At 35.3% G+C, this 20926-nt stretch overlaps 1 protein-coding gene and 1 long non-coding RNA gene across 36 annotated transcripts in view; one reads left to right on the forward strand and one right to left on the reverse strand.

Moving 5' to 3' along the window:
• The window catches only part of nrxn2a (neurexin 2a), a 762095-nt gene that overhangs the window by 344402 nt on the left and 396767 nt on the right, over window positions 1-20926 (reverse strand).
• LOC147838860 (uncharacterized) lies at window positions 14226-19390 on the forward strand. Its single transcript, XR_015520474.1, has 3 exons — window positions 14226-14792; window positions 14834-15886; window positions 16629-19390. It is a non-coding gene; the product is annotated as an uncharacterized LOC147838860 (long non-coding RNA).

The following is a 20926-nucleotide window of genomic DNA, read 5'->3' on the forward strand; positions in this document are numbered from 1 at the left end:
GCCACAGGACAACAACGCTCACCAGAGACCAGCTATTGGTGGAGGGTAGAGACAGTGATCGAGCCAATTTGGCGGATGTTGATGATTGGGAGGCCATGACGGTTAAGGGCAAATGGAGGGAATTTATCCAGGACACCGGGGTTTCACCCCATGGCTGCTTCTCAATTCCAAAAATGCAGAGAATGGACTCGTGTTCTTGTAAAGACCGGTTCTGCCAAGTTTCCTTAGAAGAGCAAACTCGGGAGACCGCAAGAACATCTCATCCTCTGGGAAATGAGATGCTGCATTTCTCCCTGGTTCTTCCTGATGGTAACATGACCTTCATGCATTTTTAATGGAAAATTATTTAAACATTACAGCATTCATACAACGATCTATTGTACACTTTGCACAATAAAATAAAACTAATTTCAATACAAATTTCAGCAAATAAACACCCTTAATGTGTTTATGCCTTTATTAATATTTTCATGTCAATGTTTACTTTAACTGTTTAATTTAGGGAAACTCCTGAGATAAAAAAGTTAATAGCTCTAAACTCTATGTAAAATGTTTCACTTTCCACCTTCTTTAATCAGCCCCAATGACTTCTGGGACTTCTAGATCAAGTTTTGTGCTCAAGTCTGCATTGATGCATCCTTGATATCAAGAACACATCTGGAAACTATCACGCATTCTGAATTCTTGTGGTCTTGAGTTTAGAATTGAACTTTGGCACTTGATTATTACATTACATGAGAACACGAGGACGCAAGAGCAATGAAGAATGCATATTGAGAAACAGCTCCACTCTTTAGGAGAAGCACCATGGGATTTTAATGACTACAAGAGTCAGGATTTCAGGTTAAACTCTCATCCAAAAGACATTGCTCACTGACAGTATAGTGTCCCCTTCACTATACTGGAGCATTAGGACTCACACAGACCACAGGTTGAGTGCCCCCTGTTTGCCACACTAACACTACTTTAAACAGCAACCTAATTTTCCCATCTGGTTTCCCATTTAGGTACTGACCAGGCTTAGCCCTGATTACTGCAGCTTCAGTAAGTAATTGGTCTTAGGCTACAGGGTGATATGGCTGTGGCTCATGACAAAATGGTGGATGTACGTCCGAGTTCCATTCATACTGTATAGAACGTACTTTTCTGACGGCAGAGTAATACAGTTAAATTCAAATACAGTACCCACTGAGTAGTAAGCGATTTCGGACGTAGCCTATGTTTCTCTGCTTATAGATATGCTATTTGCATATGACTGTCTCATAATTGATTGTGTTTTTGTCTGTGTAGCAAAGGAGGTAGTTGGCACTTCAAAACATTAATTATATTTACAACAATATTAATTAATGAAATATGTTAGCTTACTGTATTTTTTAGAGATTCTACTGTATCTACAATGTTTATAGGAATTATTTAGAGAAGCTATATCATGCATACACCAACACACAGTCTATACACTAGTCACACCATTTTCTATGTATATTTTTATATACATTACACATGTATAACAATTTTTAAACATTGTTTACATGCCAAACCACCTAACACAAATTATATTTGCCCTTTAAAGCGTGTCCAAGTAAAAACTGTTGCATCAACAAATAAAATAAAAGCCTTCATTGCCCTTCTCTACTGTTGCTCCTGATTAACTTGGCAGATAGGAATACAATGTTTGAGAACATTACATAATAAGCGACATTTCCAAGCCAAAAAAAAAAAAAAAAAACAACTGAATAAACAGCAGTATGCGATAGGGAAAAACATAAACATACTGAATGTGGTATATAACACACACTGCATTCAACACTCTAATATAGTTCTTTTATATTGCATATGCATAATATATTTTTGCATTGTTTATATGTCAAACCACCTACAGTACCACAAATGAACTCTGCCCTTTAAAATGCATCCAAGTAAAAACTATTGAATGCGCAAACAAAATACAAGCCATCATTGCCCTTCTCTCCTGTCATTCCTGATCAACTTGGCAGACATCAACACTGTAACATTGCAAGAAACAGCAGTGTGAGACTGGGACAAACATTCTGAAATAGGTGTGTCCAGTACACACATACACACACACACACACACACACACACATATACACAAAACACTCTATATTCTCAGCCACACTGTTCTGCAGCAGATATTTGGACGGCGTGCTGTGGTGCTCAACAATTCCATAATAGCAGATACATTTATGAGATTGATTTCTTTGAAGGCACTTTGTTAGTTCGGACACCTGGGAATGGCGCCGTGTATGTTTCATTGTGCCTCTTTGACATATTTATACGTGGCTGTGATCGTATTAATGGGAGCACATAATTCTTCAGAGGGCCTGTATTTGTTCGGTCAGTGGACTGAGAAATGGACCGTGCCTCACAGACGCGTCAACCAGCTTGTATTAAATGGCCAGAGGATGTAAATCACAGCTGAAAACTGATACATGCTTCCTTAAAAAGCAATATAGAGAGAGGTATAGAGGCTGGTTTGAATGCAATTATGGTGCAACATTGTGACTATATCAGGCAACATAAGGGTTAGAAAAGTGTAAATATGATTAAATTGTTTATCTGCAGTCAGTTAAAAGCTGCATGAATACAATAAATGCATAAATAGCATTAGCATGAACAGATGATAAATGTATTACATTTTCAAGTGTGTTTCCTGAAATGGACTGCACACTGTAATGAATATCTGTAAATTGACTGTATTTTGTGAGGTACTGTATGTTTTATTTTTACCTATTTATGCTTTTGAATTTAATTATGGGACCTTGATCTTTCCTCCAAAAGCTTTTTTAAGTTAAATAGTTTGAAACATTACTTTTTATTGACATTTTTAAAAGTTTGAAGTAATATATTGTTTGGGCTGGTGCAAATTACAGTACAAAAACATGCTAATAGTCTGTCAGTTCATTCTCTGTTATTTTACAAACAGTTCTATACATTATATATGTTTTCTAAATAATATCTTGTCAAAAATATCAACAAAAGTTACTTTGTTAAACTGAATTTTCAACATCAAAAGTGGACCAAGCATAGACAAAACCCCCATAATGCAATTCACATCTATATATATATATATATATATATATATATATATATATATATATATATATATTGTTCTCTGTATAATCAAGTATCCTGTTACTAATTTTATGTGAGAAACCATACTACATAATTTCCTATTTCCCCCCTTGATTTATGCATGTCATATATGCCACACGGCATTGATTAAGCAAACTGTTTTTAAATAATATTAATTAACTAGAAATATTAATTAAATTAAATAAAATTAATTAAAATTATATTAATAAATCAATCAGCCAGTGTCAACATATTAAACTAAAATAAATTATTAGATTTTTTATTTTTATTTTAAATATTAGTTATATATTAGTCATTTAAGCAGGGTCAAAATACTAAAATTACAACAACAAAAAAAGGACTACTAAAATGTAATTCTCTGAGCAGTTAGAAGTCAACACTACCAATACTACTAACTTCAAATATATTATTTACACTCACTGGCCAACTAATATACCAGGTTGGACTGCCCTAATCCTTTGTGGCATACTTTCAACAAGGTATTGGAAAATTGCTCAGAGATTTTGGTCCATATAGACTTGATAGCATCACACAGTTGCAGCATATTTGTTGGCTGGACATCCATGATGTGAATCTTCCATTTCACCACATCCAAAAGGTGCTCTTTTGGATTAAGTACTGGTGACTGTGGAGGCCATTTGAGTACAGTGAATTCATTGTCATGTTCCTGAAATTGGCCTGAGATGATTTATGCTTTATGACATGGTGCATTTTCCTGCTGAAAGTAGCCATCAGAAGATGGGTTCACTGTGGTAATAAAGGGATGGACATGGTCAGAAACAATACTTAGGTAGGCTGTGGTATTGACACAATGCTCAATTGGTACTAATGGGCCCAAATTGTGCCAGAAAATATCCCCCACACCATTACACCACCACCACAAGCCTGAACTGTTGACATAATGCAGAACGGATCCAAGCTTTCATGTTGTTGATGCCAAACTCTGACCCTACCATCTGAATGTCGCATCAGAAATCAAGACTCACGCTGCTGTAGCCCATCTGCCTCAGGGTTCGATGTGTTGTGCATTGAGAGATGCTCTTCTGCATACCTCCGTTGTAACAAGTGGTTATTTGAGGATCTATTGCCTTTCTATCAGCTCGAACCAGTCTGGGCATTCTCCTATGACCTCTGGCATCAACAAGACATTTGCACCCACAGAACTGCCGTGCACGGGATATTTTCTTTTTTTAAGACAATTTTCTGTAAACCCTAGAGATGGCTGTGCCTGAAAATCCCAGTAGATCAGTAGTTTCTGAAATACTTAGACCAGCCCGTCTGGTACCAACAACCATGTCACATTCAAAGTCACTTAAATAACCTTTCTTCCCGGTTCTGATGCTTGGTTTAAACTGCAGCAGATCATCTTGACCATGTCTACATGCCGAAATGCATTGAGTTGCTGCCATGTGATTGGCTGAACATAAATTTGCATTAACGAGCAATTGGACAAGTGTACCTAAAAAAAGTGTCTGGCAAGTGTATATACTGTACTATACAGCAATTAGCATACGGTAAACTATTGTATTTAAATTCATAAAAAGAAAAGCATAACCCTTACACACCCCCATTAAAATAAAATAAAAAATCAATATGAATTTTATATGCAATAAAAATTACTAACCACCCTGAAGTTCCTTGTTTCCATAAAAACAAAAGCATATTTACTTTCTTACACAGTCATTTCTCCCCATCAGGGTTTCCAAGCAAGTTGAAGTTGAATTCATTTCACTTTCTATAAGTTTCACTGTTATGCCCCTTTAAAAAAAAACAAATAAATCAATATGAATTTTTATACACAATTAAAAAACAGACTTACAAGCTTGATGTATCCTTGGAAGGTTGAAAATGCTGCCTGTGAAAGATTTCAGGCCCAGCCCAGATGTCTGCTTCTGTCTGAATGATGGCGTAAGTATTTAGGGCTCTCAAAGGCCGATGCATTAGAGCGTCCTTTCTGCTGTTCAGCTCCACGAAGTCTCCAGTCAATAGCGACTTTCTGACCATCACGGTGGATAGGAGCTGCTTTATCAGTGCCTCTTTCTGTTTGGATAGGACCACTAATGCCCCGCTCTAATTTCTCGTTTGTAATAATGATCAAAAACCAATTACAACGGCAGGAATAAACACAGCCGAACAAAGCCGACCATCAATCACGGCACGCGGGGCGTCACTATTCCTACCTTACTCAGCTGGAGCGTGAGCGCGTGTGTGTGTGACTTTGAGCTGCTTTGTGCTGATGGCGAGTCAGGCCTAGACACCCATTGTTTTGAAAGATGATGTCTGCGTTGTTTTCCACTCGGCTCAACACGTGAGAGGGTTATTAATTGAAAACAAGAGTGAAGCTGACTTCTGGGAAAGATGCACTCAGCTTCTACATGAAAAGCCAGCGAAGTAAGATAAATCTAATTCCCGCAAACTACTGATACAAAGCGCTTCTGACAAGCTGGCATGGCTGGATACAAGCATAATATTCTATCACGAACGCAATAATGTTTATTCACATCCATTTACTCGTTTGTTCTTTACTACAGTTGATTTATCGCTTCTGTTGACCTTCTAAACAGCAGATTGGGTGACGCTAATGCCGTAGAGAGAGCGGCGGGACATGGAGAAAGGCAATATTTGCTGGTACGATAGCCTACAGCTATGAATTTGGGCCTGGCAGAGCTTTATCTGGGATTCGTGACACATGCTGCACTCATGTAAGGTATTGGAGGTTTCATTGTCATTGCTTGGTTGTGATGGCAGACCAGCTAATCCGCTTTCTGAACTTCTGTCAACGCGTAAGCCTACAGCAACAACCCATACAGTATATAAGGGTTGTTAATGTGATGCTGCATTTTCCAGTCACGGATGACAAAAATGAATATAATTAACATTGTCATCTTTTAAACCCAGTACATTGTTCTGCATTTTTTTGTCTTCCATGGACCTTTTGTGTAGGGGTGTGGCAAGGCGCTTACTCCAAGAGACTAGACACAAGATTGGTTTTAAGAGAACGAGACGAGATGTTTACACTATATTTAATCGTCAATGATGAAATATATACAGTTGAAACCAAAAGTTTACATACACTGTATAAAAAGGCACATAACCATTTTTTAAAAAAGTCAGATGTTAATGTGACTAAACCTTTTCTCTTTTAGGTAAGGTAGGATTATTAAATTTGTTTCTGTTATGCTTAATATCAGAATAATGAGAGATATATTTTTTAGGAAATTGCTATAAATTTTCTTGAAAGTCAAATTTACATACAGTACAATAAGATTGTTATGCCTCTGAAAAAGCTCAGATGATTGTGTCAAGGTTTTGGATGTTTCTGATTGGCTAATTGACAACATTTGAGTTCATTGGAGACAAAACTGTAGAATAGTATTTAAGGAAAACCTCAAACACACTGCTTCCTTGGGTGACAACATGGGAAAATCAACAAGCCAGAATCAACAAAAAAGCCAGATTACTATTAGCTAAACTACACTGGGGAAAGGAAAACTTTTTAGAGACATGTCCTGTGGTCTGATGGAACTAAGATTGAACTGTTTGGCCATAATGACCAGTGTAACATTTGGAGGACAAAGGGGAAAGCTTACAAACCTAGAACACCATCCCAACTGTGAAGTATGGGGGTGGCAGCATCATGTTGTGGTGCTGTTTTGCTGCAGGAGGGACTGGTCCATTTCATAGCATAGATGGCATCATCAAGAAAGAACATTATGTAGAAATACTGAAGCAACATCTCAAGACATCAGCCAGGAAATTAAAACTTGGCCACAAATGGGTCTTCCAAACAGACCATGACCCTAAGCGTACTGCCAAATTAGTAAAAATGTGCTTTAAGGACAACAAAGTGAATGTTTTGGAGTGGCTCAAGTCCTGAGCTCAATCCTATAGACAATTTGTGGGCAGAGTTGAAAAAGCTTGCGTGAGCAAGACAAATCTGACTCAGTTACACCAATTAAATACCAAGGACATGTATGTAAACTTTTGACTGTCTAGAAATTAATAAAAAATTCTCACATTTTTTTCACATTATTCTGGCATTTAGCAAATGTAAATCATTTAAGTAATCCTAACGGACATAAAATATTACACGTTTAGTATAATTTAACATCAGACATAACAAAAAATGGTTATGTTACTTTTTTAGAGTGTATCTAAACTTCTGGTTTCAACTGTAGATGGAAAATAATCTTTTATTCAACTGAAAAAAAAAATCGCAAAATGCAAAACTACTAAGCTACTTTTTTAAATTAACTTGCAATGAATGTTATTTACTTTAATTCTAATGAATTATGTCATTAAGAACAAGCAAATACTGCAAAATATTTTGCCATAAACTACTGACTGGCTTCTCCCCTGTACAGATGTGTGTGTCTCGAGTATTCTTATATTTTAGTCACATTATTAAAGTGCAGTACAGACACTGCTGTAATCAAACTATTACTGTGGTGTAGGACTTTCAACCGCATTTTGGGACAGGATATTCCATACTTTGATACTATTAAGTTTTGTTGTCCTTTAGTTTGACTCCCCATTTATTGAAAGTGTCTAAGAAGTCCAACATGTCATTGAGAAAAAAAAAGAAAAAAAAAGATATATATACCTTTATAGTTTAACAAACATCATAATTCAAACCACATAAATATGAAAAAAAATGTAAACAAAAATACACATTTTTTTTACGTATACAAAAAATATTTTGCCTATTTATCAACTACCCATATATAAGTATTTGGCCATACATTTACATAACAGTAAGAATATTTATATGAAAGTGTTAAAAACGGCTGGTGATGGTAAATGGTGCAGCAAATATTGCGTTATGCTTCCCTCAATGCGTCCTAAACAAGCACGCTGCATGTCATGATATAACTTAAAAATAAACACAGTTAACGGGAAGCGTCAAAAGCTTCAAGCGGCAATTTACCTGCCAGCAAAAACAAACTGCCCACAAACTGATCTCTGGAGATATGTGTTCATCTTACACAGAGGAACATTGCTGAGTTGTAAATAAAAACATTAATGAGAATTCATGGCAATATTTATTAGAAAGTGGAATATGCACTCACCAGAGACTTTTGGATGCACTGTTTGTACAACTGCTTGTTAATACAAACCAGTCAATCACAAGGCAATAAATCAGTCCATTAACTAAGACAAAGACCCATGATGAGATGGAAAGATTTGAGTATTATTGTCATCTACTAGACTATTTCTAGCGTTTACATCAGAGTATTTGGTTTTAAAAAGAGAAACTATTTAGTGAGTGGATGTTCTATAGGCAAAAATGTCTTTTTGATTACAAAAGTCAGGTGAGACTGACAATAGTTCAAACTAAGAGAAAAGCAACAGTAGCAGAAATGCAGAAGTGCATGTTTGAACCTCATCAAACCTTGAAGCAGATGAGCTACAGCATCAAAATAAGAGAAGCTTCTAAACAGCAAACTGAAGCAACAATTCAGCAAAACTGCTCAATAGTAAACTGGTAAAACATTGATGCTCTGATGAGTCTTAATTTCTGCTGCAACACTCTGGTGGTAGGGTCAGAATTTAAAATCAGCTGTAGAAGCACTGATCTATATTGCATTAAATCAAAAGTTCAGGTGTCTGGTGATGTAATGATGTGGGGGAGATTTTTTGGCACACTTTTCCGTGCCCCCTCAGTATGTGCATTATTTAAGCTCCACAGTCTACTTGAGTATTATTGCAGAAAATGTCCATCCTGTTATGCCCACAGTGTGCTCTTCTTGAGATGGCTACTTCCAGCTGGATAGCACTCCATGTCACAAAGCTCCAATCATCCCAAGCTGCTTTCTTGAACATGACATTGTGTTCACTACTGTATTCTCACATGCCCAACACAGTCACCAAACGTCCACATTGCTGAATAATGGGAAGTGTAGCCATCTTATATTAAAAAATATGATTTAAGATGCAGTCATGCGGATGTATCCTCTACAGAAGCATGTATCATCAGTTAACATAGAAAGCTCTGAAGGCAGGCCAACTATGATCTCTGAGGTTAATCACTAAAAAAAAAAAAAAAAAAAAACATTTCTCTATAGACATGATTTTTACCACCTGCAAAAAAAGAATGTGATTTTTATAAAAATAAATGATTTCTTATAAAAAACAAACACAATTTTAGCTGAAATAACACTGACTTACAGCCTCTACTGAAGCATATATCATCGCATAACAACCTCAGAGCTCATGGTCGGCCAGCTTTATAAGATATCACTAAAATCCACTTCTCTATAGAGAAAACAAATGGGATCTTAACCCACCTGTTAAAAAGAAAATACCGCCCAAAAGAGCCTTGCAGTCACTAACTTTGTCCCTTAAAGCTCATCTTTGAAAATCAAATTTGCTTTACAGTAAAAGTTTATTCATGCCTTTAAAAAGCTCCAGCATAGCTCATCAATTTCTTTTTACTATAAGCGGTTTGTGAAAATGCAAATTAGCCCCACCTCCACCTAATTTCAACAGCTTATTTTACCCGCTTCACATTCTCTGGCTCAATTCAAGTAGCAAACACAATCAAAAGTGGCAATTTTGGATTAAATCAGCCATAATCAGTACGTCTGAAGCAGAAGCAGATTCTGGATAAATTGAGTAAATAATCCAGGCTCATCTACAAATATATCTAGTGAATTACCGCTCTCTACAAAATTGTACAGATAATAGCAATGGATATCACTGTTATAAAACAAGCAACTAAAACAATGCTAAAGTTACACAATGCATTAGCAATTACAATATCAACGCCCCCTCGCTATTGTAAAACAATGCCTGTTTGCCTCATCTCAGTCCTCAAATATGTGTTTTAGAAAAAAAAACAAATCTACTTTGACATCAAAGTAAATGGTGATACTAGTATGGAAAGTCTCATAAAACCATACATTGCATAACCAAAAAATATATAAAATGTAATACCTTGCAAAATAGCATTTAAGACTTTTTAATGGCCTTAATTTCTTTGCATTGATTAATCAACAACTACTTTTTAAGACACTGCTGACACCCTGTGTATTTATACATCATGTAATAAGACCAACAAACAATGAAACAAATGACTATTTTTGAGTCACATATTGCTGGGAACTATACTCTCGTTCTTGCATTGAGAAGTCAAGAAACTCTGCAGATTGGGGTGGAATAATATTACACATGAATGAGGTAGTTTCAAAAGGGGGGCCTTTATTACATGATGTAACTGAATAAAAAATTAGAGCTTAGAATAGGAAAATTATCAAAACTGTTTGCTAATTGCTAATGTCCAATCTGATTCAATTCATTACGCTAAGCTAAGCTAAAAGTGACACCAACAGGAAAAAATAATGATAATAAATAAATAAAAAAAATTAACAATAAGAATGAATTCTAAAATGGTTCAAGTTATGTCTAACTTGAGGACATTGTAAAATATGCAATTTTCTGAAAAAAGGAGTGTTCCGTTAAACAATAGCTGAATACACTACAGAATGTTACGTTTTCAAATACATGCACAACTCGCAAATATTCTATCAGGGCTTGATTTGCAACGCCAACTGCTGGTCACTCATAGCTTGTTAGTCAGGGTTCAAAATGCATAATAGGCATTAACATAACATCACAGCAACATTTTTGCCCCTTAGGTTACACTCCTCAAATTTCACTCCGCATTTGTAAATTTATCCACCTGCTTTCTGTCAGCTTATCATAGATGCATACATTAAAGTGTTCTCACATTAAATTAATCTCACATTTTATATTTATAGTCCACGAATGGCAAATAATTAAAACATCCAAAAAAGAAAATGACGTAAGCTACATTTCATACATTCCTTTTAGAGGGGCTACTTGACTTATATTTGTACTTAGAGCAGATACATATACTCTTTTTGTTCTGCACAGTTTAGCAAGTAATGGTACTTTTACTTGAGTATAATTATTATACTATATATTCTTTCAACTGCTGCTTGAGATTAACTTGCTGTATAATAGTAACCTCTAATATTTATCTGTAATTGGCATCCATTTTGATTGCCAAAAGTAGGAAACAGTATCCGTGTCTCCCTTTTTTTTTTTTTTTTTTTTACAAAACAAAAAGCATTAGCACAGATTATACGAGAAGAAGCTTGCACTTCATGCTTTTATGAACACACTCAGGACCTGAGGTTTGCTGAGGTTGTGAATTTAGCATTGTAAATAGTGCTCACTTTCATTTATATTAAATTGCATTGGCATTTAATCATTTAGCAGCTGATCCAAAGCGACTTGAGGACTACTGAAGTAATCAAAGCAATAAAAGAACAACAAGATGTAAGAAATTTAGGGTCTAGGGTATACCTCGGCTAAAGTATCCAGATGATAGCCGGATTTACATCGCTACTCACTCATATTTTACAAGCACCCTATATTCAGTGAGAGTGTTTAGAAGAGATCAGAATCTGGATGCAGTGTAATTTTCTCAAAATGAACGGTTTTAAGACTGAAATTATGAAAATAAGTGGCAGAGTGTCAGCCACTTGTAAAGCGGATGGCATTAGATTGGCTGTTGACTCCAGTACAGTACATCATTCTGCACAGGTGCAGAATCTTGGAGTTATCTTTGAGCCTCACTTAACTTTTTACGCACACAAAGAAAACATTTCCATTAACCATCTTAAGAACATTGCACAGCTATCTTACCTTTGCTTATACAGAAAGGCTCACACACAGCTTCATTACTTCTAGATTGGATTACTGTAGTGCCTTGTTTTCTGGCCATCCAGCCACTCTAAATCTCTTAACAGGTTACAGTACATTCAGATATCTGCTGCTTGAGTGCTTACTCAAACTTCTCCATGGGAACGCATCACACCTGCGCTTTCACAGTAACACTGGCTTCATATCAATTTAAAAAGTCTTATTTTAACATATAAAGCACTACATGGGACTACACAGTATCTGCGTTCTCTTTTAAAGCCCCGCTCACAACGTGCAGTTTTTAATAATCTGACATAGCTTGTCAGACTGCAAAAATTTATTTCCGTGTCACTCTTTAAGATCTTAGTTGTCATAATGTCAGACTGAACGACAATCAAGATGGGGCAAACATGGACATGCATAAAGTACCGGTAGTTGGTGACTTAAATTTTAAAAATCACTAAGAAAGAATTGTTTACTGTCCTACTGAAGAAAAAAATGGATGGCCTAAGGGTGAAGAAACTACAACTACATTTAAATATTGTGGTGATCTACAAAGTCAATTTGACTGATGAATTTGCACATGGTATGACTTTAGGCATATCAAAACACCAGGCAGACAAGCAAACAATGTTAAAACTTGATTTTCATAACAGGCATTCTTAATAATTTCATTTTTGTGACTACTGTACACTTTAAATAAATGCTGGCATGCTTCAACTCAAATTTAAGTACAATATGGTCTAATATGGACAATATTGTCTATATTTTGCCCAGATTAAAATAGAAAAAAATTTAAATAATATTTTTGAGTGCATTTTCAGGATAAAAACAGATTTTTATTTTTGTTGTTTTATTGTTGCTTCAACACACTCTCTATTATAATTTCCACTATTCACTCCAGACAAGTATTTAAAAAATTGCAGCAACGTCATAAAATAAGAACATTTAGAGCAAATATGCCCAAACTAGGGCCTGCCGGTTAAAGTTGACTCATGGTAACCTTTAATTTGGCCCTCAATCCCATCTGAAAAAAGAGGGAGAATTTTGGGGAATATTGGGGTTAATGCCTTTAATACACATTGTCATTTGTAATATAACGTAATCTTCCGTTGGTTTGTTTTACTGTTAAGCTACAAAAAAAGCAGTAGTTTCAACTAAATGTTGTAAATAATAAAAAAGGCTGTATTTCATTTTTAAAACAAATGCTACATGGCGGTGTGACACCGTTTCTTTTCGCGCTAACCAGCTGACCGATTACTTCTGTGTGGACAATTTTCCGCTGTAACCAGTTTGTCCAGTAGCTCGCCATGTAGATCAATGGACTTGAGACGCAGGAGTCAATCGGTGTTTTTGAACATACTATTGGTTGGGTTTAGAGAAGGAGGAGGGTGGGTCAGTCGATCAGTCAGTCAGTCAGTCAAACATTCAGTTGACAGTGGCCTCTGGTGGATTTATGTGTGACGAGCAGGCGCGAATGGCAGAAATTTAATATTTTAGAAACCGCACACAGCGGCCCCTGGAGGATTCGCAAAAACAAAAACTGCAAAAATTGTAGCCCCTAGGACGTATTTAGTGCACTCCAGAAATGTACTGTATATAGAGGTACATTTTCAGAATGAGCCTGGGTTGTAAAATACAGTTGAAAATATTTACTTTATCCATGGCCCTCAATCAAGTTTGGTTGTTGGGCCTTCATAAAAAATTTGGGCACCTCTGATAGTTAGGTGAAGTTTCTTCACCTAACTATCAATGCCAATAAAAATCTTTATTTATAATAGTGCTTAAAGCTTCACAAAGCTTCACACAGCCTTTTGGCTATTAACCAGCCTAGACCAGTCTGCATATTAAAGAGCCAATAAGTGTTTAGTTAAACTTACAATGGTTAACAGTTTAATATGGGTCAGAGGTCGTTTGCACATTGTAATCGAGGACTTTAACCTGCAGGTCAGGGCTGACAGCTGACCGATCTTTAATCTATGTAGATGTCAACCCTCTTCCCAGAGGGCTCCTGTCAGCCTCGACCTTCGATAGTATTGAACACCCAAGATTTAATCAGACCTGGGAGGGGGGAAAAAAGACACATGAAAGTTGTGAAAATGGATTTAGAAATGAAACAGCCGCGCTAATTGTTATTCCTTCGACATGCGGCTCATTTATTACTTTTAATTGAATTGCTTTATCTGGAGCCTGTTGATGTTCCTGGAATACAAATCTAATTTGATCAACATAATTGAGGCACTGATACGTTTTCAAAGAAAGAGCTGTAATCATCTGAGTGAGTCAAATATGTAAAATAGTCCGGCGTAACCGACACACCCTCTCCGTAATTAAACCCCAGATACTTTCCATCATTTCAGGTGTGTTTGTTGCAGTAGTGGTTGTTTCCTGCATGCCATCGACTGTCAATAGTTGCTACATTACAGGGTTTTTTTTATTATTGGTTTGGTATATGCACTTACAGTATAGCACAACATTTCAACTAAGTTTAAATAGTGTGAGTACAATACACAATCACAAAATGTCATTTTCACTACGCAAAATAAGTTTAATCTATGTTTCTTTTACAGTAACTGCCTGTTAAATTCCATGAAATTAATATTCACCCATTTCTGATTTACATCTCATTGCTCAATTTAACATGTGTCTTTCATTTAAATTAACTGATATTAGGTTTTAATCAATGAATCATTTATTATGTTCATAGATTTTCAACTTGTAAATTTGTAAGTTACAAATTTCTGAAAGAGTTTTCAGCCAACAACAACTAACTAATACTTATTTTCTAAATTTACAGTAAATATTTTGTGCTTGCCCATGTAAATGGCTTGATGTGTTCTTTGATCATCTTTTCATGTTGTGTAAGCATTACATGTTGAATAAATGTTTTATTTTGTCAGTGTTTGTCTGCACAAAACAATTGCTATGAGGCAGTTTGAAACTTTTACAATGTATAAATTGCTACTAAATAAAAAGTTGAAAAATATCATGAAATAACATTTTGTTTTGGTATTAAAAGGGGACCTATGATGAAAATCAACTTTTGTAAGCTGTTTGGACAAAAAACTGTGTGTAGGTATAGTGTATCCACTGCCATATTGGTGTTATAAAAACTCAATAAGTCTCTTTTTAAAAAAATTTCTGACATTTAAACCAAATCCCTGCCATTCTGCGGCCCACCACAATGTGACGTAGGAGTACAGTTTTCCCTGCCCACTGAATTGATTGACAGGTGCCATGTTTATATAATAACATGTATTCACATGTCCATTTTTTTTGCAAAAAAAAAAAACTGAGATAAAAATAATTATAAAATCGATATGTAATTTTTAAGCGATAATCACCACTGCCGCATGGTGTCAGTAAACAGAATTTGTGTGTGACTCATTATTTCAGAAAGGCTTGAATAAACTCCGCCACAAATACGTGAAATAAACTTACCTAGTATTTTTGACTAATGAGCGATATTTCAGCTTCATCTGATTCTGTCTCTATTCCTGACTACTGTTTATCTGATGTAATGCAGGAGAAATAGACACAGACGTGGAAACGGTGGACGGGGAAAAGCTGTTCATTGGATTTAAAGTCAAAGGCTACAAAAACAGCTATCCTGTACTCTGACACCAAAATGAGCAAATTATGGAGGCTGTAACAAATAATCTGATGGGAATTTTGAGCTAAAACTTTACAGACACATTCTGAAGACACCAAAGGCTTATCTTGCATCTTGTAATGGGGTAAAATATGTGTCCTGAAGAGTGTAGATGAAGTGTATTGATTATGTGAAATTTAAATATGTGTACTACATGTGTAGTATGTGTGTAATAACAATGACATCATAGACATTGGGTTCTGAAATAATGGTATTAGTGCAGGTACCTTGATTTCAAAACGACACGAAAAATATGTCAAAAAAGCTAATTGACTTGAAGTCAAAACCTTTACGTTCATTTGACATCCATGCCATGATGCCCCTTTGACTAGCAAAATATTACCACAAAAAGTTCTAAAATATAAGAATAATACATCCAAATTTAATTTTTATTTTTCATTTTTATTTTGATCTTAAAGCAGGGGTGCCCAAACTCAATCCTGGAGGGCTGGTGTCCTGTAAGTTCCAACCCTAATCAGATATGCCAGGGCTAGGTAATCAAGCTCTTACTAGGCTTTCTAGAGACATCCTTGCAGGTGTTTTGAGGCAAGCTGGAGCTAAAATCTGCAGGACACCGGCCCTCCAGGACCAAGTTTGGACACCACTGCCTTAAAGCAACACAGAGCCATACAAAAATCAACAGCATATATAAAGACAGAAAAGGCAAGCAAAACAAAAAAAGACAAAATAAATAAATGAACAAAAAATTAAGACCATTGTTACATCACTTCCTCCAGTTTTATACAAAAGATAACAATGTTACACTTTTTTTTAGTGATCTTACAAACAACGACATGGTCATACCTTTAAACTGTTATCCTTGACATTTGACAGATAATTAAAAAAGGGTTTCCAGGTGGCTTCGAAGACAGCAATGCTATCAGAAAGACTGTGTCTAAGTCTCTTTAAATGTAAAGTGCTAGAGAATTCTGAAGGCCAGGATTTAAAAAGTGGTTTTGATGCCTTTTTTCCATTGATAAAGAATATTTTTTTAGCTATCACTATTCCATATTGGACCGACCAAAAACAGCAATTGCAGGATCAGGGGCGAGGTCACAAGAATAAGCCAAAAAATTTCACTCAAAAAAATTTGGCCATGACCAAAAAAGATGTCCCAAGGAACCAGATACACATTTGTTACATTTGGAGATGGAGAGCTAGGATTTGATGAGTTTAACCCTAGAATAATGAAGCCGATGTATTACTTTATATTGGATTAGTTGGCGTCTTGAGTTAATAGAACATGAATTTATGACATTGATAGACTTTTTCTAGTTCACACCAAATTAAAATTTAAACTGAATTTTCTATCCCTACCATAAGGAATGTCCTACGATCAAATTTTGATGTGTTTTTTTGACACCAATGTTAGATGTCAGTTTGATGTCATTTTGACATCAAGGTACAACAAATCGATTAGCATTTTTGACAAGTTTTTTATTATACTTTTGACATCAAAGGGGCTGCCGAGAAGTCGGATAAGTTTAAAGTGTTGTACTTAGAGATTTGAAAATGAACATTACTTATGAAAATAGCACCAAACCAACCGAATCAAATACGTAAAACAATCTGACATATCCAACACACCCTCTTTCCAATTAAACCCCAGATATTTTCCATAATTTCAAGAGTATTTGTTTCAGTAGTAGTTATTACCTGTGTGCCGCCAGGCCTGTCAATAGCTGCTACATTATTCGGGACGGAGCTGCAAACTCAAACCCCTGGAGGGACTATCAACTAGCATTTCTCTGCCTGACCAATGGACCCAGAGGCAGTAAATAGCCACTGATGGCCTGTCTTTTTTTTAGACGAGGATCGAGAGCCCCAAGCACTGGATCAGGTGTGAGCGAGCGGCGCCCATGGATCCGGTGTGATTTGGTAGAGGCGGTATGAATATTTCAAACTCTGCTCTTGCGGAACAAATGATCTCTTAACACAAACACATAGCTCGGTGTGAGCGGCGCAAGCACAACAGTGCTCGGCAGATGTGTGGGTGTCGGTGTGATCACCTCTGTTGGTGTGTGCTTTCATTGCTCATGCATGCGTGGCATACGGTGCGAGAATGCCTTTTGTGTGATAATGACGCGCGAACACGTGCGCACTCTCCTAACAATCGCCATGACATATTACAAACGTGTAAGTAATTGGCATGTTAAGACTTGCAGTTTTGGCCGGCGAGTCCTGGTGCCACTTGGGAGGAAAGAGAGAGAGAGAGAGTGTGTGTGTGAGAAAGGAAGGTAGTGCAAAATTCTTCAGCTTATGAGTCTGAATGGCCTCATGCCACAAAATGCTGATCTGAAATGATATGACAAGGAATTAACTGAAAGGTAATTAACAGAAATTCAGCAGAGTTACACAGTGAATTAATTCTATTACTGTCAAAACCAAATAAATGCTTTATTAATTTTCACTAATTACTTTAAAGACCTTGGTGGTAAAATAGGACATTCTAAGAAAAGAAAAGCTTCAACGGCAGATATTTTATATTTATAATGAGACAAATTTGTATGAGAAATTTTTTAATTATTACTTCTGTATAAACACACAGGGCCCTAACCAACACCAACAAGATGTGTTTGGTGCGATTTGTTACTATTTTCAGACCAGCGCAACCTTTTTTTTTTTTTTTACCTTTTGCACCACGTTATTTAAATAGCAAATCTATTTGCGCCACATTGTGGACTCATGTGTGTGCTGGTCTAAAATAAAGGTGTGTTAATGCGCATTGTTGGCGCATTGCTATTTCGAAGAACTGAAATAGACTGTGCCATTGACAATCTAAAAGCAGCTCTAAAGACCAGTGCAGAGTGCGTTAGTTATGTGCCTATGTGGATTCAAACGCATTGCCTAATACATACAGAATGCACACCAATACACAAATATCTTTACATAGGCAAAAAAAATTTTAAAAAATTAAAATGTTACAAAAATTTTTATTTTCTACATAAATATAAAAACCACCGCCTCCATGCCTCATCTCGGGGGGCTTTTTCAGTATAATTACGACAGTTTGCTTTAGTATATTGTTATTATTATTAGCAGTTTTGTTTATTTTATGCATATTTATATATGTTTTAATAAAAACAAGCTTAGATGTGGCCATCTGTTGGGTTTTGGAAATGTTCATCACTATATGGGGCATACGAATAGGACTAGTATTTGGATGGTTTTTGAACCAAAAACCAATGAACCACTTCAATGAAGTGACCACACACTTCATTATTATTGTTCATTTATTCATCTGCTGGAAATTTGAACTGAATTTAGAAATAATATAACTGACTCTCAAAGGGAATGGGAAATGAGACTCCCATTGATGATTTGATTTAGATAAGATGATTTAATGTTCGTCATGCTCAAAACACACCCATAACTCATTAAAAGAATAAGCACAACCCTGTTACACCATGCACCAAGGCTCAGAGTGTATTTTTTACGTCCCTAAAACAGAAAAAGGATGCGGATATGTCCTTATTGCTTTTGCACCATGCACTTTAGACTCTAGATTGGTAAAATAAAGCGTGCACAAAGACATTTTTTTTTTATATGTATTGAATATACTGTATATTACTGCCGTATGTCATTATTTTCAAGCAGTAATAACAAATGTTAAGAATGTTATATTAAAAATAAATGTTAAAAAATTTTGGTAACACTTCAGTTTGGGTCACAATTCATCATACTAACAAACCATTAACAACAGGTATTGTTAGTATTTTCTTTATTGTTATGTTTTTGTCCCTACTGCTTTTGTGACTGTGCACTTTAAAAGTGTTATGCCTCAATTCAAATTTGAGTACATTATGGACAAACACAACTGTTTTTATTTTATTTTTTGAGTGTATTACCAGGATTAAAACTGATGCTTCTAGGGGTTTGTCGTCTTATTATTGCTGCAACACACTCTCTAGTATAATGCACTCATAAAAAGCATTAAAAAAAAAAAAACTGCAGCAATGTCATAAAATAAAAACGTTTAGAGAATCTAAAAAAGCATTTGCCTCTATAAAGAACATTTTGCAGAATGAAAGGTTCCATGGACGTTAACGTTTCTGCACTCAACTATCAATGACACCACCAACAACAACAACAACAACAACAACAAATACAACAACAAATACAACAAAATTGAGGAGATTTTAAAGCTTCACATAGCCTTTGGGGTATTTTTAACCAGCCTAATCCAGTCTGAATATTAAAGAGCCAATAAGTGTTTGGTTAAACTTACAATGGTTAACAGTTTAATATGGATCTGAGTTTGCTTGCACATTGTAATCAAGGTCTTTAACCTGCAGGTCAGGACTGACAGCTGACCGATCTTTAAATACTTTAAAGACCGTGGTAGTAAAAATTTTGAGAAAAGAAAAATTTAAACTGCAGGTATTTTATTTTTATAATGAGACAAAATAAAAAATAAAAAAAAATCGCTACCTAGAGTTAATTTTTTATTACTTTTGTATAAAAACACAGAAAGACAATTTACAATTTATATGTATTGGATATATATATATATGATTATTTAATATTTATTTTTATATTTATATAATGTATTATTATTTAAAATAGCAATAACAAATTTTAAGAATGGTATATTGAAAATAGACCTAAAACATTTTGGTAACACTTTAGTTTAGGTAACAATTCAAAGTATTAACAACTTATTAAACACTACTAGTTTAATAAACTACTAACTAGCTGTTTATTAATAGTAAGGTAGAATATTAGATTTTAGGCAGTATTAGGGATGCAGAATAATATCATACTTTTTAACAGCTAATGAACATTTAATATCTTAAGAATAGGCAGGTAATAAGCCAGTATTAGCATGAATTGTGACCTACATTTTATATTCATTAAATGTATATTTACAAATATTTAAAAAAGCACTTTTAAAATAATTTTACCACATTCTTTTTCATTTATTTATTTATACAATTCAAGTTAATTAACATTTGCATGTTTGTTTGTTTTACAATACATCCTCTTTTTATTGGCATATTTAATCCTTCAAGCAATTGCAAGACCCATCAGAAATCCTTCAAACTGTCTGAATGCTAAACATTTCTAATAATTAAGTTGAAAAGAGCTGATTATTATGTGCATGGCCACCCCGATCCAATTTACCAAGACTCTTTGATGAGTACAAAAAGTTCAAAAGAACAGCGTTTATTTGAAAGAGAACACTTTTGGACCTTTATTAAATCTATTTACAGCATCCTCGCTGCATACAAAAAACTCTCTTGAAGTCCTAATCCTGATTTCATAATTCATTTTACACATGTATTTATTAATTTATTTCCCTGTTTCTTCCAACAACATTAATATCACCGATAGTGTATGATAAAATGTTTATGGTTTCGTGAATTTAAAAAGCCATACTGAATGGTGCACAAGTCAAAAGGAGACAGCAGAAAAGAGAGAGAGGGAGAGACAAATGCGTTGCTTCCAGCCCTTACTCGGCTGTTGGAACTGGGTGTAAAATGAGTCATTA

This window comes from Danio rerio, chromosome 21 (genome assembly GCF_052040795.2).
Source record: "Danio rerio strain M-AB ecotype USA chromosome 21, GRCz13ab, whole genome shotgun sequence".
NCBI classification, from domain to species: domain Eukaryota; kingdom Metazoa; phylum Chordata; class Actinopteri; order Cypriniformes; family Danionidae; genus Danio; species Danio rerio.